This window comes from Vanessa atalanta, chromosome 7 (genome assembly GCF_905147765.1).
Source record: "Vanessa atalanta chromosome 7, ilVanAtal1.2, whole genome shotgun sequence".
NCBI lineage: Eukaryota > Metazoa > Arthropoda > Insecta > Lepidoptera > Nymphalidae > Vanessa > Vanessa atalanta.
In genome coordinates this window covers 11773560-11788479 of record NC_061877.1, presented here as the reverse complement: position 1 = coordinate 11788479, position 14920 = coordinate 11773560, and the positions used below count along the sequence as shown (strand labels likewise).

The 14920-nt window shown below is 30.1% G+C and overlaps 1 protein-coding gene across 1 annotated transcript in view; it reads right to left on the bottom strand.

The window, feature by feature from the left end:
* LOC125065356 (alkylglycerol monooxygenase-like) overlaps positions 1 to 14102 on the bottom strand; it is a 43140-nt gene extending 29038 nt beyond the window's left edge. Inside the window, exon 1 of the mRNA XM_047672917.1 lies at positions 13951 to 14102. The gene's annotated coding sequence lies outside the window, so the exon portion shown is untranslated. The remainder of the gene's footprint in view (positions 1 to 13950) is intronic.
* Between the last annotated feature and the right edge of the window lie 818 nt (positions 14103 to 14920).

Here is a 14920-nt window from a genome sequence, read left to right as displayed (position 1 = left end):
TTTTAATTTTAAGAACATTATTCAAATTTTTGAATTAATGAAGTTATTACATAACTGTCAAATGTATTAATAGTCAGTCTTGTTTAACTGTGGGCTGTGTTTGTTCGATCTTTGCATCACGAAAAAAATACTACAAACTAACTAAAATGTATGCACTAGTTGTTTCAGAAGCATAATACTTGTGGTTGTAGGGCTGTGTGTAAGCTCTTCTATGATACACTCATGATACATTCTACTGCCAAACAGCAATACTCAGTACCGGCAAGATTTAGTAGTAGTGTTCCAGTTTGAAAGATGAGTAAGTGTAACTACAGGCCACGTACCATCTTAGTTCCCAATCATATACCTTACCACCACTTGCCAATACGCCTACTTATGTACATATATGTGTAGTGCAACAAATATTCGTAAACGTAAAAGAGATTTTCAAGCACAAGATTTGGGCCAGTCTCTTGAAATCCTAAGGGCATTTACTGTAAGTGCAAGTTGAACTGTCAGTATACCATTGTGATTTGGGGCTTGGAGTATTTACTGACAAATTAGGCTTATCAGAAAGGAATGTCTAGTTGACTATAATTATTAATAATATTTTTTATTTTTATTTATAGAATAATTATAATGAAGGTACACACGATACAAAGGCCGTTGACGTTATATTCAACGCCAAGGCTTATAATATTTCTACCGTGCGATTTACAGAATTATACATTCAGTTAATTAATTTATGTTAGAATGACAATGGAAATTAAATTATTGAATTGTTGTAATTATTAATTGACACGATATTAAATTAATTTTGATATAAGGAATTACTGATTTTATTTAATAACAAAACACATTATTTTAATTATGATTTAGACTGATTGTAATAATATATGTTACATTTTAATTGTCTCTACTGATTATTTTGGTAACTTTCTTCAGCAAATGAGATACAGTCGTTACTTTAGCTGTACTAATATTTTTAATGCGACAGTAACTTTGTACGTCTGTTACGCTGTCAAAGTTAAACCATTTAATCGGTTTGATGTAATTTGTTACGAACTGGAATTCCAAGGATTACATTTTTCATCCTTTGGTGAGATTCAGTAAGAGATTGTATACAAGTTCTTGAAGCATTTTCGTCACAAACTGAAATCCACGAGTTGAAAACAGTTACCTATTCGTAAGCTCAATAAGTATCCCAGTTAATAACTATGTCGAAATTTATTCTAAAAAATATTAATGATATTTTTGAAATAATAACATAAATATATTAATAAACTATTAATTATCTTATCTTAAATAAAAAAAAAATCAACTCAAACACGCTATTTAAATAATCGAATAAACGCTATACTGAGTATAAATTTACAATTGCGAATGATAAATTGAACATTAGGGCTGGTTCACATCACGTCAAACGATGTACACATATTGATATAAATATTGGTTAGTTTTTTACAAAAGTCGTATCCAATAAAACTATAGGCAACAAAAAAGTGTTAAAAATATCGTTCCGGCGGAATGTACTTCGTTTTAACGCACTCGTCAACAATTGGGGATCTCGCATATATAAAAGTATATTTATAATATATATTGTGAATAGAAATAGCCGAGAGCTAGTAAAAATCTGCGATAAAAATGTCAACCTGACGTAATGTAAACATGATCTTTGTATATTTGACGAGGTTGGTATCGATAACAGCAAAAGTCGAAAACTATCAAGTGATAAAATCGCTCTGACGTAATGCCAACCTGTACTTACACGTAGTACATAAGCGTCAACAGCTCAATGGTTTACGGGCCGCCTAGCGATGTAAAAAGTCACAGGATCGATCCTGACCCCTCGGGATATTGGTGGGGCAAATAGGAATATTAGTAATTTCTTAATTAATTTAGGGTATTGCTAGTAGTCTTTTTTTAAAAAAATCGCTAATTGCCTTCGTGGCACCGATAGACGTACGATATATAGCAAATAAATAAATAAATATTTAAAACAGTTTGAATAGGGATGACAGCGGGTCAGCGAGATGAATGTCGGTCCGATTTAATGTAAACCTGCTGCTATTATTGTCACTCGATCATTCAGTCATTATAAATTGTGAATATCATAACGACAGCCTTGCAAGTTGAACTCGTCAGTTGGTCAACGACCAAGCGGCCTCGGCGAATCGTTTCGTAATGTAATATTTTATTATATTACTTACCACAACATGGTGTTTTCATTGGAGAATTGTAACAAAGAATAAAATTTTATAACCAATAAAAGATTTAATTAATAAATAACCTTTCCTTATATTTTCATTCATCGTTTGGTAGTACTTGTGTAAACATCAGTTTGTACCTGTGCCGATTGAAAAAATAAAATAAAATAGTTCTAATAGCTTTTAGTGTAAAGTCTGCAATTGACTATAGTGCCTATAATTAGTTTAACTATAATTCATGTCAATCGTGTCCAAAAAGTGCAGTTTTTGTACCTAAAACTATCTTCCAAAGTTGCTGTTATTAAGTGTTAGTGGAACAAAGTTATTTTACTCCACCCACTTGGCACTGATTATTATTTGCCGCAAAGCTTAAGTACTCTACTGAACAACATTTTCGAATCCTATACCATCTGCATAAATGGCAGCGCGCAAGTAAGAGTGACTTAAATTCAAAGACATCAAGGGGTACGAAGATCAAATCCTGAATACACTGACCAAATTTTTTTTTTTTTTTTATAAGTATGGTTGTGTGCTACTCATGTAACAATAGTTTACTTGTAACTCAGAAGAGAGTTAAATGTACAAATACATCATGTAACCGTCAATTTCATGTAGACTGTATTAAATTCAATGAGGCACAATCGAGCCGAGCTAAATGGGTTTGCCCAATCTGTCAAGGGCCGAAATCAAAATCAGGGAATAAAAATTCTCCTTCCGATCAAGGCAAGATTTTTAAAGAATCTGAAAAAGATTCACCAGCTTCCCTAGTAAGTAACATAGACACCCAAGATGCTATTCTTCAAGAAATTCGAAATCTTCGTAGAGAAATGAATGAAAAATTTGAATACCAACAATTAAGCCTAAACGATTTCAATACGAAATTAAGTGAAATTCGCGGTGAAGTGCGAGATTTAAACTCCAAATTTTCTATAATGCGACAGGAGTTAGATCAAGTAACTAATACAGTGCAATTTTTATCTGATAATTTTGACGAACAACAACTCATTAACGATCGTTACAAAACGGATATCTCTCAATTAAAAACAGAAAGCACATCTCTACGTGCACAACTTAACGAAGTCACCAGCCTTATGGAACAGCTTGAGCAGCGTGCTCGAGACTGTAATATTGAAATACAGTGTGTTCCGGAGCATAAGTCTGAAAACCTGTTTACTATTGTGAAACAACTCACTAAAGTCGTTTCGTGTGACATAGCTGATAGTGATATTAAAGAATTCCATCGCGTTGCTAAGGTTAATTCTGACTCTAAGCGCTCTCGCAATATCATAGTCAAACTAACCAGCCCGCGCATCCGTGATACTATACTTGCAGCGGTAAAAAATTTCAACAAAAAGAATGAAAACGACAAACTCAATTCGACTCACTTAGGCATCGCAGGTGATAAGCAATCAATATACGTCAGTGAACACCTATCCCCAACGAACAAAAAACTTCATGCAGCTACGAGACTAATCGCAAAAGAGAAGAAATACGAGTTTGTCTGGATCCGAAATAGCCGCATTTATATTCGTAAAAATAAGCATTCACCTGCAATTTTAATAAGAAATACCAAATTTTTAAATAGTCTTAAGTAATTTTATAGTTATATTATTCTACTTTTTTTTTTTATACCTGAATTAGTATTTATTGTGCTTTTTTAGTTTTAAAATTCAATATTAAAATTTTTTATCAAAATGTGAGGGGCCTGCGGACCAAGACTGAAGACCTCTATTTATCTGTTCTCTGTTGTGATTATGATGTCATAATTCTTACGGAAACTTGGCTGAATGATACAATATTTGATCATGAATTATTTGACACTCGGTATTCAGTATTTAGGCGCGATCGCAGTACAACTTCATCTTATTTGAAAGATGGTGGTGGTGTTGTAATTGCCATACACAAAAAGTTTGAGAGTCTGAGAAAAAACACTTGGGAATCTATATGTGAAGATCTTTGGGTTTCATTTAAAATAGGTCAAAGGGCGCAAATTAATATTTGTGGTGTCTATATTCCACCTCCAGTAAAGGAGTTGGAACTTAATTACTTTCTTAAAAATACTGCACAAGTTATTAACTCTAACACCGATGACGGCACAATAAACGTGGTGATTGGGGATTTCAATTTGAGCAATATTGTCTGGGAATATAGCACTTACAGTCGTAGTCTAATACCTGTTCGTACAAACAATAACGTGGATTCTTTATTTATTGACACAATGTTATTTTGCAACCTACATCAATGCAACTCAATTTCTAATTATAACGAAAGAATTCTCGACCTAGTTCTTAGCTCACATCCATCTTTTCTTACAGTATCTGAAGAAAAACCCTTAGTCCCGCTTGATTGTCATCACCCAGCCTTATTAATAGACCTACAGTATTCTACTAAAAAAAACCATCTTAAAAGAAATACTGAACCTGAATATAATTTTGCGTTTTGTGACTATAATACTGTTATTGAGGAACTTTCAAACATTGATTGGGCACATTTATGGAAAAATTGTAGCTCTGTAGATGAAATGATAGAAGTTTTTTATGAGACTTTACTAAATGTTATTTACAAAAATACCCCAAAATCCAAACCACGTGATGGCAAGCATCCCATATGGTATTCACGTTCTCTTATACGTACTCTTAAGGAAAAATCAAAATATCATAAAGTATTCAAGAAGTATAAAAATCCTATGGATAAATACACTTACGACCTCTTAAGAGATCGCTCAAGCGAAATGATATTTGAATGCTATGATTTCTTCAAAACAAATATATCAGACCATATTCGCAACAATCCTAAATATTTTTGGAAATATTTTAAAGACAGAAAATGCAATTCTAAGTCGATTCCCAATCAAATGATATTAAATGATAGAAAAGCTACAGGAGGACAGGAAATATGTAATCTTTTTTCTTATAATTTTCAGTCGATCTATGATACCACACATAAGTTTCCACCTTTCAACCCAAAATATTTAACTGGTATTGAATGTACAAATAACACATACGCCAAATGTTCTGTAACAGATCATGAGGTTAAAACACAACTTCTATCCTTAAATTGCAATAAAGGGGCGGGACCCGATCTAATATCACCTACATTTATTAAAAATTGTGCTAAAGTTTTAGTTAACCCCCTTACAAAAATATATAATAAATCACTCCAATCGGGAATATTCCCAGCTAAATGGAAAGTTGCTTATATAACGCCAATTCATAAATCTGGAGACATTAATAATATTTCTAATTACAGACCAATATCCATACTATCTACTTTTGGGAAAGTTTTTGAGTCACTAATTCAAAAAAAGATGTATTCTCATTTAAAACCTTACTTTGATTCATACCAGCATGGCTTTTGTCCACATAAATCCACAACATCTAATCTAGTTAGTTACATATCTGATATTTCTGAAGCTGTAGATAAGAATAATGAGGTACATGCTATATATCTGGATTTTAAAAAAGCGTTCGACTTAGTCCACCACGACATTCTTTTAACCAAATTGGAATGTATGGGTATTCATGGTTCCTTGTTGCGTTGGTGTGAGTCATACTTAAAGAATCGATCCCAATTAGTTGCCATTAAAGGTTTTAAATCTTTTGAATGTAAAATACCCTCTGGTGTACCGCAAGGGTCACACTTAGGACCTTTGTTTTTTCTTGTTTTCATTAATGATGTTGGAAAAGTAATTAAATCTAAATATCAAATATTCGCAGATGATTTAAAAATATACAGGGAAATTAAATCACTAGAGGATATCGAAATCCTACAAAGTGACATCGACAACCTTGTTTGTTGGTGTCTTGCAAATCGTGTGACTCTAAATAAGGATAAATGTGTTCATATTAAATTTAGTAGAAAACGAAAGCCACTAAAACACACTTACTACATCGACGGTACGCCTCTTACGGAATCAACGAATGTTAGGGATCTTGGGGTGATAATAGAAAACACCTTAAGCTTTAGAGGTCACATTGATTCCATCATATCAAAAGCCTCGCAAGTATCTGGTCTGGTGTTAAGATTAATGAAAATCTTTAAGGATCCAAGCTTGACAATATTAGTATACAATAGTATAATAAGGAGTATCCTAGAATATTGTTCAGTTGTTTGGAATCCTGGATATGAGGTGCACTCAGATAGAATAGAACGTGTACAAAAACGTTTTCTATATTACTTAGCGTACACAGATCTAAATGCTAAAAATTTTAATTCTTACGACGCACGCCTAATTAATTATAAACTGCAAACTCTTAAATATAGAAGAGAAGCTGCCGACTTTCTTTTTTTATACAAATTATTGCATGGAGATATTGATGCACCTGATCTACTTGCTAAGATTAGTTTCTACATTCCGCGTCAAGGTAGCCGTTTACAAAATCGTAAAATATTTAGCCTGCCTGATGTCAAATCAAATCTTGGCCAACATTCGCCAATTTACCGTATTTGCTCGCTTGCGAATTGTAGTCGTCAACACTTAGATGTCTTCAGTGAATCTGTTGGTTCTCTTAAAAATAAACTTAAAACAAAATCACATTATTTTATGTAATAATTAAAAAATTAACTAGTCAGTAATTACACAAGTACTGTTCTTGTTAACTAAGCTACATATTTTTTAAAGCATGCTAGGTTTACATCCAGAAGACTGCAACTTCATTACACTCTGTTTAGCTTAGATATTACTTTGTATGCACTAGTTGTAAGTCAGTTTTGTAAACTTAAATAAAAAAAAAAAAAAAAAAAAAAAAAAAAAAAAAAAAAAAAAAAAAAAAAAAAAAAAAAAAAAAAAAAAAAAAAAAAAAAAAAAAAAAATACTTAAATTGGATAGTTTATTACAAGTTTTGCTTGCGGCTTCGTTAGTATTTAACTTAATATTCGTTTAGAATTTGTTTATATTTTCAATGATTAATATTCTGCTTGAATAAAGTACATAATTATTTTGATTTTGATATTATACTTAAACGCAAATTATTTTAAAATGCTTTTCTTTGTATCAAAAATATCAAAGCAAATTTGCCCCAAAACTATTTTATATCTACAAACATTGTACGAGTACATTGTACATATTGCTCTGCTTAAAATATTTTCTTTGCTATTTTTCGTCAACATAGACTTAACAGTAATGTAAATATTTTACAAAAAAACGAGATAAAACTGTGAAAAACCCAATTATTATAATTCGATGTATATTTTATGAATCCCCCTACGAATTATCATTCGTCATTGCTACAATTGGAGATCAAAATGGAGGCAAAGAGCCAAAGTTTCATTAGTTGTCTGCTAATACTATTCTTATTTACAAATAATTATACAAAGAACACTTTGACAAGTCGTACTCGCTTGTTATATTCGTTAGATATATTCATTCACAAATAAATGATGTTTCGAGATTGTTTACGAGCGCATTGTTCAAGCCCCAGATGGGGTATGTATTGTTCATATATTCTACCGCCACACAATACTTAGTATCGCTGTATTGCAATTTGAAAGATAAGGGTAGACACAAGAGACGTAATGTCTTAGTTCCCAAAGTTATATTAGTAACGAGTTGCCTACTGGTGGCCCATTTCCCAATATGCCTAACTCTAACTATTATAAATAAAAATATATTTAAAAAATATATATTTATCATAGCTGATTTAGAAGCTATTTAAAGAGCAAGACATTATATAATTAAAGATCGATATCTTTCTCGATCTTCAATCTTCGTTCGGCGAATCTTATTTAGGGTTCGATGCCTGTGGTCGGCTTAATCTGATTTCACTGTGCTGCGAGAAAAGTGAGATGTCTCAGAAATCTATTATCTAAATTTGAACTTTAATGACGTTTATGTACATAAAAAAATAGTTATATTTAAAATGAACGTGATTACATACACCAATGTATTAATATCAGTTTTCCCTTTATTTAACCACAAGACTTTTCATTTCCCTTTTTGAATAATGACGTCACGTCTGTTGCAGCTAGTTATGTTTAAAAATATGGTGAACTCCACTTAACCGGTCGGATGGATTTCGATAAAATGTTTTGTGTTTATTTGAGAGTTCCTAGTTGGTTTATATTCGACTGGTGAGCTGACTAAGCTGCTAGTTTTTCTAAAAAAATCGATTCGATAAATTGAATATAAACAGATATAAAAGTATTTCCAGGAATATCTGAAATAACTTGGTTAGATAAACAATTCGTTTGCGTCAGTGAGTACTCTACTATTTTAATTGAATCAATGGAGTTGGTAACGTATAAAATTTGTTAGCGAAGTATCCGAATTAATATTATACATTACTTACGATTTTAATAAGGAATCCATTTTGTCTTAGTCTTAAAACATCTGTTTGTATTGGGCAATATTTTTTATTTATAAAGGCATGTTATAATATTGATTTTTAAATTTTTCTGAAACTTTTTCGGAATATCTATAATAATACTCGTTTGTATAATGTGTAAATGTGTCATTTACTTTTCTTAAGAACGGTCTGAAGGTCAATTACAACATAATTTATATTCCCATAATAACTGTGAAATATCTGAGGCACGATCTTTACCGACTTAACAGAAAATATATTTTCTTACTGACTTAGAATATATATTACGTAATTATTTATATTTTTTAATTAATTATCTTCTTCTTACTTCTTGGAAAATGTATTTTTTATTAAATTTCCTAACAAAATATATAAGAAATACCTACGCGTAATATGCAATCGGTACGACATCGTTTTCAATTTCATCAAACATCAAAAGGAAAATCTTTAGAATTTTTCAACTTCTCCTACATAAAAAGAAATTAATCGCTTTATAAGATTAACGAAATCGAAGGGAATTACAAATCATTACGGAAAAAAACTGAGAACGAATTCCACATTTAGAAAATTAAAGTATACGAAATTCAATTGGTGTAACACAGTCATGGCGAGTGTTCTAATGCGATCAGGAATAATGTACTTAATTTTTATTTATAATCTAACTAGCGACCCGCCCCGGCTTCGCATGGGAGCAATGCTGATACTAAATATACTACAGAATGTCTTACACACACACAGCTTTTTGTCATTTTACAATACAAACCGCTATGTCCCTGCATTTTAAATCTGTAATATCTTCGAAAATATTCGTTTAATAATAAAATAAATACTTTAGTGCGTAATCTCATATTGAATAATAGTAATAAGGTTTATTTACTAATAATAATAATATATTTGTATTAAATACATTTATTATGTACATTTAGTTTTATTTATTTTAATTCGGATATATAATTATACGAATATATATTGAAATAAAACGTCTTATTTATTGGAAGAAAAATATTTTTTTTTAATTAAATATAAAGCTATTTTTATCTCATATCTATTTTTATGCTATTTACTTCGTACATATGGAATTCAGTAGCTATCTGAACCAATCGAAAGTTTCAATAATTTAATATTCTGGAAACCGAATTGTGATGATGGTTCAACGGATATTAATTAAAAATTAGACAAGACTTATTAAAAAACAGCTGACTGTTATTATAAAAATTCAAACTTACCAATGATCTTCTACGCTCGTATTAGTTAATAAAAATTATCGGCGTGCATTATATCTTGTGTGAGTACAGACATAAGAAAATTATAATATAATAATTTGTTAAGTTTATTTTATTTATTCACCAAAAATTTAAGGAATAGGTCCTCGTTTTAACGAATTAATAGATCAATAAGTGTATTCATTTGAATAGTGAACATGGTAAAATACCGTTATCGAATATGTAATTGATTTGTAAGCCAAATTTAAACAGACTCTATGTTATATCAGTGAAATTAATTATTTCAAACAAGTATGCACGTGTCGGATGAAATTTCACCAAACGTAGAGCTCGAATAAATATTTTAGATATAATAAAAAAAGACAAAAAAGATTAATTAAAAAAATAAAACGAACATAATGTTTATTAGCTGAGATATATTATTGTATTAAATAGTCAATAAAGTTTAAAAGGAGATAAATATTAACAGCGATGTTAAACTTTTGCAGAGCAAACATTTTAACTTGCCCTTTACTTTAATCTCATAACATTACACGAGCAGAGGGCACACGTTTCTGTTATCAAGTGCTCATTTCATTCAATTTTATCAAAACCTTTCTAGATATTATCCTTTTGAGAATTTATATATAACAATAAACTTAACCAAATTGTTCATCCAATGCAAATAAATAAATATTTGACAACATCACATACATTACTCGGATCCCAATATAAGTAGCTAAAGCACTTGTATTATGGCAAATCAGAAGTAACGACGGTACCACAAACACCCAGACCCAAGACAACATAGAAAACTAATTAACTTTTTCTACATCGACTCGGCCGGGAATTGAACTCAGTGCCCCCGAGTGGTGTACCCATGAAAACCGGTTTACACACTACTCGACCACGGATATCGCCATGTATTGTATGTATTTACATGCTCCAAACCTTCTCCTCAAAGGGAGAGGAGGCCTTTATCCCAGCAGTGGGACATTTACGGGCTGCTAATGCTAATGCTATACTAGAACTATGATAAAATGAAATACATGCTTGTTACTATCAGTTAGACTAATAGCCGCTTGATTTACAAAGTAAATACATTGAGTGTCATAAAGCTAGTTAGCTCTTAATAAATCTAAAATTATCTAATCATTAATTTATATTTGTTTAATTATTATATCAATGATATGTAAATAATTCACGACCCCCGTAGATCGGAAAATTTATTTTAAATTTACAATGTAATTTTCCATATAATATTGAACATTAATTTAAATTTAATTAATATTATTAAAATCTTTGTTTATCATTACTAACGGAAATAGGTTTGCACGTGTTGTTATGTTATTTAATATATTGATGTTTGTAGTATGTTATTTACGTCCCGCGATCGACCCGATTATATCATTAAGTAGCATTTGTATACGAAAAGAGCATGCTACTGACAAAGCACGCTTTAATCGACCAAATGTAAAGCGCTCATGCTCAAAAATAAGTACGAAAGTATTATTATAGAGCATGCTTATTGTGCATGCAACTTTTTAGTAGTAAACAATGCCATGTATATAATCTAAAATATAAATAAAATGGGAACATCTCATAATTGTCTTAAAGTTGATAAGAAGTTTATTTTTATTAAATGAAAACCGCTGATCACTATTATATATAGGTATCATTCGCGTGATACTTACTTAGAAAAAGGCCATTTTACAATTATTTCTGGTATAATTATTTAAAAACTCACTTACGTATCTAACTCGTAAAAAAATCCCTTAACTTTTAAATTCAACGTTGTGTTTAGAAATAGCTTTTATAGATGTACTATTAATTCTTTTCAAAATTAATGTTCACTGTTGGTACTGTAAATTCTTTTGTTTGTTTCCATTCTATGTTTTGGTTCGAAATAATGAATGTAATGAAGGCAAAGATCGTTACAATTATATTATTCACAGCCCTTTGATAGTAAATATACGACGAATCCTACGTTCTGACCAATAATAATTATTATGCGATCACAACAAACATTGGAACGTCAATGACCTCGAACTGTCAGGTGGAACTTGAATATAATAGTTTACAAAAAAATAGATATGGCTTTTGTTTTCTGTATTATTATTAGATGGAATATTTTTGTTGTTTGATATATTTTAAAAATATATTAATTAACAGAGACTAAATTTTTTTTTTGGTTTTAATTGACTTTAAAATATATTTTTTTGTAATTTATTTGTTGAAATATCACCTGCAAACTAAAAGAGAACCAGCATTTATGGTAGTAGTGATGAGGATGCTGGATCACTTTTTATTGTAGCTATTTTTCGTAAATATTTTTTGATGTCCATAACCTAATAATCTTACATTTACGGTTACTAAGTTACAATACGGCGAATAATGGTTACGTTAAATATCTAGAACATGAAGATAACATTATTATTCATATAAAATCTATTTATAGATCGAAGGTAAATGTTGGAAATATACTTAAGCCTATATAGAAATGATTAATCAACAAGTAACTAAAAACATGAAGTTTAATACTATCAGATACAATCTAAGAATTAAATTGTAAACGTGTTCAAACATAAAAGTAATAAATAACGATAATAAGGAAACGGGTATAGAATTACTTCAATAATACTACGTGTAGTAGTGATGTGCGTTGCAAGTTAATGCGTCTATTGAATGGACGAGACATGCTGTTTTAATGTTATTCCTTTATCTACTGGTACGGAAGAGTTCGAGATGAGATGCGCAGTGGTTTAAGCACAAGACATCGTGAGGAAACCTGCTTTTCTCAAAAACATCTTGAACAACAGAAGTTACTTACGATTTGAGGAGAATAGATAATGTATCCATAATGAAATATCGATTTTGATGAAATAATTTATCGAATAAGTTATAATGATTTAATAACACAAAGCTTAACGATAATATATTGAGCGTACATACTTAACTGTAAACCGGTGCGTAAGGAATAAAAACATGTTTGAAATGAAACACTTTACGTCGCTATGAGAGTAAAATTTCAAGGTTGTATTTTAAGGTTTGAGTGCAACGTTTTTGATGCTAAAATATTTTACTTGTAATGTTTACTTAGTTATACGCCCTTTTATATCTTGTTTTAAAAATCTATGGTGACCACTTGGTCACTATCGTCTATAGACATTTGATTTGTAAGAAATATTAACCATTCTTAAATTTACAATACCAAGACGGGCTTGCACAAAGCTCTACCACCACCAAGTAATGTCACATTGTCTTTTAGTCAATAGGCTTTGTAGGATGCGTAAATTAATTAAAAATCCTATGTTGAACTTACTTTTCCTCTTGATTAAATTATTTTCGTATTTAAATTAATAAATGTCATAATTCTCTGGTTTCAGGACTGACTATCAATTGAAAATTACCGTCTGAATGTATTTTACAAATGGTTGAAAAGTTCAGCCTAGTGCGTAAAAATTTTGCAGTACTTTCATTGACTAAAAAAAAAAGTTTCCGAAATTAAAGTCATAAAAATGAGTTACTAAGTAAAGAAGACGAGCTTATCTCTTAAATATATGTAGATATATTTCCAGAACACCCAAGAAGGAAAAAAAAACATTGACAGATAAAACATAAGAGAAACATATGATACCATATCAAAATATTAGATAATTTAAACATGTTCCTTGTTATATAACTCTCACTGTACTCGTTAAATTTTTTGTAATATTTTTTTTATATATCGATATTTTTCTTCCACTTTATTTTTCAATGGAAGCCGTTTCGCCTAGAAAATAGGCCATATAATGGTAAGAGGTCATTCACCTCCGGTCAGTAGTGGTCTAGTACTGTAATACCTGCGCCATTAATCTCATTACGCTGACGTTTATTTAAAAAAAAAAACTGAAATCGTCTAAAAGTAATAGAAACTCTTTCATAAACATATTATTTTATACATAATCGCTTACTACGGTTAATAATGTTTCGATTTATAAATCACTGTCAATTCCTATCATTTATTTATAATATAAATAATTTATTATTGTAATTTACTACTTTGTATTAATATCGACTTAAAATTTCATAACATCGAACACGATGATATTACAAAAACAAATATTATTAAATTAATTTAAAAAAATATCTGATCCAATTTTCAATTAAAAAAATCTAAATTTTATTTTACGCGTATCGTTTTAATTTTATACGTAATTGAAAATTATATTTATGAAATTAATGACCTTATGTAGTAATAATAAATCGTATAATACTTACAAATTCCGTTTATCAATAATTGTTAACAATGACACATGTTCACAATGTTTCGCGATTTGAAAACGTAATCACACGAGTTTGACAATGATCACGCGCACGTTAGTCTCTGGTCGAGTATGAAATAAAATGCTGGTATTTGCGTCGAGCTGTTTGTATTTGTATAAATAGCCGGCACTAATAAACTAAGTGAATTAACAGTGTGCGCGCTGGCTTTTTTTTTAATATTTAAGTGTCTATTTTTTTTCGCATGTTTGAAACCGTCCATTGACGAACTGATAAGTTTCTAGGTCATGTCGAATGCTGTTGAAATTTTCGTTTATGATTTGTTATTGACTGCTATTGTATAGCTTTTTTTTATTTTTATAAATTAGTTCATGTTTTTGATTACGACTTCATAATTTTTATTTTTCTTATTTTACCTAAGCGTGATTTTAAATTATACGTTTTGTTACTAAAAAATATTTTTTTAAGACTACTAAAAAAAAAAACTGGCAAAGATTGAATTAAAAAAAAAGTTGAGATTAAAATTATTATTTTTTCTACATTCCATTTATGAAATTTTATAGAACAGCATCAATCGAGACTATGTCGTTAATTTGGCATTGACCGATAAATTTAAAAACTTTTCCAACCTTAGTGACATTGGTAAATAAACGTGATACAAGTGTTTTACTATCTACAGATAGAAGGCGCCATTTGAAAACAAAATGTCCCGAATATACGATTTCAAATCCAACTAATTTTATATTACTAAGATCATGTACAGAGAAAAAATTGACAAGCCATTTAATATTGCCAAATAAGTTTATAAAGATTCTATACAAATAAAAAAAAAAAACCTTTTTTAATCTATACTCAAAATTGACCAGAGTGGTATAGGGTTAAGTGTAAATAGATTGCTTTAGCTAGATATAACTAATAGACTTGACAAATTAAACATATATAGATGAAATAATATGATTGCAATGAA